We start from the raw sequence: 4180 nt of genomic DNA, 5'->3' as shown, positions 1-4180 counted from the left end.
TCTATTATTCATATTTTAAATTGAATGAAGGAAATATAGTTGACGGAATATACATACACATTTTATAGTAATATTACACACTCAAATCATATATATATATATATATATATATATATATATATATATGCATTTAAATACTTCTTATGTCTCGTTTAACTAGTTATATATATCATGTTACTACTTATAATTTTCAAGTTTACCAATCAATATTCATTATAAGAAGTTATGCATAATTACATTTTAAACTCATTCTCTGTTATTCATAGATATAATTATAGTAAGACAATATCAATGTCATGCACCTAGTAGTAGTGATTTGGAAGTATTTGCAGCAAATTAAACCAAAACAAATGAATAGTTTGTCCCCTTGACAGTCTACGTACTCCAGCTGTGCAGCCCTATCAAAAGCTCTCTGCAAAACATTGCTTATTTTCGTACAAACCTGCGAACAAAAACTTTTAGCGAACAAAACTTTTGCATTAATCTGCCTGCAAAACAAAGCACTCATATATCCCCTTTATCTTTGCTGCCGTCTTCTTCATTTTGCAGAATCCTTTGCCTTCACCACTTGATGAGTTTTTTCTCTCCTTATTCAAATATTTTTCATATTTTTCATGAACCATTTTTTTTTCTACTCATTTTATATATAGTGTATTGTTTGGTTTCATATTTGGACTGTGTTTTTGTCAGGTCTCTAGCTTCATTCTCTCTTTCACTTTAGTGCTACGGTCAAGACTTGTTGGTCACTTTTCAAGAGATTCTGCTTCATATTTTGGATTGTGCTTTAGGGTTGAAATTTTTTCAAAACTTTCTCAAAACAAATGTTCTCTTTAATAGAAGAAAGTAATATTGTTCTTTTCTATCTCTCCGTCACATTATAAATAGTACTTATCTTTCTTGAATCTGTTTAAGACTTGCTGCATTTTTTCTTTTTCCTTTTGTTTTTGGTGTTGAGCTTTTTGGTTTGTGGGGTTATGCATATGAGTTTTTTGTTTGCAGAAACTATTTGGTTGAAACCCTTTTGTTTTCCTTTGAAAAACTGGAAAAGTTCACGCTATCATTGAACTAGCTTTGCCTTAGTGGGCGTCCATTTAAATTTCTCTGACCAGTGATGCATTTATTTTTTCTGGAAAAAAAAAGAGAAGAAAAATTAAACTGGAAAAAGAAGTTGAAAATATTTCAAGATTTTCTTAGAACAAATGCTTTCTCTATTATTATTGTATTGCTTTTCTTCAATTTTCCCACAATATTCTGCTTCACATCCTATTATTTCCCCTTTCTCTTCTAATATTCTTCTTGGTAGACATTGCATGTTATATTGCTTAACATGTATTTTCTGGTTGAATGGTTAGCTGTACTTAAGAAGTAATGGACGTAATTGAACTCTAATATCTGCATGCTTTGGCTTCTATAATATTTCTGTTCAAGTTGTTTGTTGTGGGCTGCTCAATACTCATTTCTTGCTTGTTAGCTTTAGTTATACTTGTCGTTGGTCTTCGACTGCTTTTTGTTTTATGATTATCACTACTACTTAATATGTGTAGTTTAACGTTTGTAACATGTTGCCTATTATTTCTCAGGCCAGGTTATCGATTGATGTTCATTATAAGAAAAAATTGTCTATTATTATATCTTAAATAAGTTGAGTGCGCAAATAGAAACTCTTATGTAATCCATAGATATAATTATAGTAAGAGTAAATGAATGCCTCACTCAGCCGTGATTTGAGTGCATTTGCAATTAACCAAAAGAAATGAAAGGACTTGTCCCCTAATATCTACTCCTAACTGTGCAAAACCCTCTCCAAAACTCTCTGCATTTCAACATTTAGCGCAAACTCAACATTGATCATCTCTGTACAAACCTTCCATTTTTAGCAACTTTCAAAAGTTTCGGCACTCAAACCAAAAGAAATGAATAGACTTGTCCTCTCCTAAGCTCTCATTGTAGTTTCTAGTGCAAAACAAGCATTCATCCAGTTTATACAAAACCATCCGTACTACTTTTGCATCCAAGCATTCTTGTCTCATTTTCGTATCTTCATTTTGGTATTTTTCAAGATAGAGCTGTAAAACTATTCTTGTTATCTTTCATTTTGAGAGTAATCCTTTTTCTTTTATAACTAATCCGTTTATTTACTTTTGTAAGTCAGCATGGCGGAAGAACATGTTGATGAGGAGTTTAGTTTGAAAGATGCTGGTATACTCCTTCCGTACGTCCGAAACCAGGGCAACATGAGTGAGTAGTATATATGTATAAAAAGAAACGTAGATTCTATTATACTTATTTTATTGGGTTTCCTAACATGAGATTAGTTGACTTTGTTTTTAATTATTTTTAAGATGTGTGCTATGCATATACCACTGGAGAAGCCATAGCGGCTTTATTTGCTAAAGATAAAAATCAGCCACCGGTGGAACTTTCCATACAACAGATTGCTGATTTTCTGCCAAAGGATTTTGATTATAAAAATAGACGCAACAGAAGAGATGAAGTAGGGTGTTACTTTGGTTCACATATTCATGCTCTTGAATATGCATGCAACGTACTTTGGTTTGTGCACAGAGCTTGACTATCCCAAAAGAGGAAGTAGAATTGACAATGATATCCCTCCCGTTCCACATGATGTATATTTCTCTCTTTCTTAAAATATTTTAGCATCAAAATCATCTTTTTAAAATATGAAACTTACTTTGTTTCCTTTTCATTTTAATTTTTGGCTAATGCATGTTAGAAGGTGAGATACAGCTTAATTGCATACTTCAATCGTGTGCGTATTGAGGATATTCCTAGGCGCTTACAAAGCCGAAATGAGAGAATTGTTACGGAAGAAGCTATTAATGAAATACTGAAGAAACAACATATGGTTGGTGCAATTAGAATCTTTAAGAGTTTTCTGGACTTCAAGGGAAAGGTATCTATATTATGTATTCTTACATTTGATTGTGAAAGAATTTTTATTATTGTAAATACAACCATTATTCAGGTCTCCACAAATTTCCTTGTATTATATCTTTAATTATTTTTTATTTCAAGTTTGTTTGTAGGATGTATATATGTGACCCATTGCAGGTGATATAGACCAAAATGCAGCACATTCAATACAAGTAATTGGAAATGGAGTTAAGAATGGGACAAAATATTTCCTAATTAAAACTCACATGGTGATGAATGGGGTGATGATGGGTATGGATGAATCAGACGAGATTTGATTTATAGAATGTGTTATCCTGTTGAGGTTTATAAATTTCTTATGATCCTGATGATACTATTAGCAGCAGTGGAACAAAAAAGAAGAAAGCCCACTAGACTGATTCTCTTTTTTATTTTCCTAGCTTCTATTATTATTTTGCTTTTTCTTTTTACATATTACTTAGCTGAAATATTGTAAAAATTTTGTCTTAACATCTTCAATCATATCAGGTGAACTACTGTTGTTACTTTTTGATCGTTTATTTGGCTGCCTTTTTTTTTTATAGTAAGAACGAATTGATGCCAACAATATGGGAAGACCTATAGCAAGAAATCAAACATTCAATTCCCAAAGACAAAAGATGGTTGTTCTCATACTGATAATTGGAGCTTTGTTCTCGTCCATTTCAGCAGTCTTAAGCACCAAAAGTGCATATAGATGTGAAGCCGGAAAATTGACTAGCAACACAAAGGAGAACAGAATCCCAAAAACTTTGCCGGCATAGTCATTGTCATATTCTTTTCTTCTTCTTTCTCTTGGAGGGATCGAGGAGAGGTGTTGTTGATGAGATATTTACCCTGCAAAACTGCAAACTCTAATCCCAATAAGGATGAAGATGAGGTAAACATGATAAGAAAAAAGGAATGTAAATAACAACTCCATGATAAGGGAAAGAAAACTTGAAAGATCTCACTACAAACAAAGGGGTTGTTGCGGCCGTTAATTATGCGGCGGTTCAAACCACCACAATTACCTACACTGGCGGTCTCCAAAGCCGCCAGAATCTTAGCCGCCACAACTTAAAACCGCCGTAATGTGTTCAATAACCGCCTGATATGGCTATTTTATTGCTTATTGTGGCAGTTCAACTGCCATTATTGCTGTAAATTGCTAAAACTCTTTGTTGTTTAGTATGGCGGTTTATTGCATTTAATTGTGATCTCATATTCGCCATTTCTTGCTCCCACTGTGGAGGTGGAGCGCTAC

General features: G+C 33.0%; 1 long non-coding RNA gene across 2 annotated transcripts; it reads left to right on the top strand.

The window, feature by feature from the left end:
- Nucleotides 1-366: 366 nt before the first annotated feature.
- Nucleotides 367-3431, top strand: LOC142171408 (uncharacterized). Of its 2 annotated transcripts, none has more exons than XR_012700971.1 (4): nucleotides 367-2238; nucleotides 2343-2627; nucleotides 2735-2914; nucleotides 3048-3431. It is a non-coding gene; the product is annotated as an uncharacterized LOC142171408 (long non-coding RNA). The 2 variants fall into 2 exon arrangements; XR_012700970.1 differs by having other exon boundaries at nucleotides 368-2238; nucleotides 3037-3429.
- Nucleotides 3432-4180: the final 749 nt, after the last annotated feature.

This window comes from Nicotiana tabacum, chromosome 17 (genome assembly GCF_000715075.1).
Source record: "Nicotiana tabacum cultivar K326 chromosome 17, ASM71507v2, whole genome shotgun sequence".
Classification (NCBI taxonomy): Eukaryota; Viridiplantae; Streptophyta; class Magnoliopsida; order Solanales; family Solanaceae; genus Nicotiana; species Nicotiana tabacum.
Note: the sequence above shows the minus strand (reverse complement) of the source record. Positions and strands in the feature narration are given on the sequence as shown.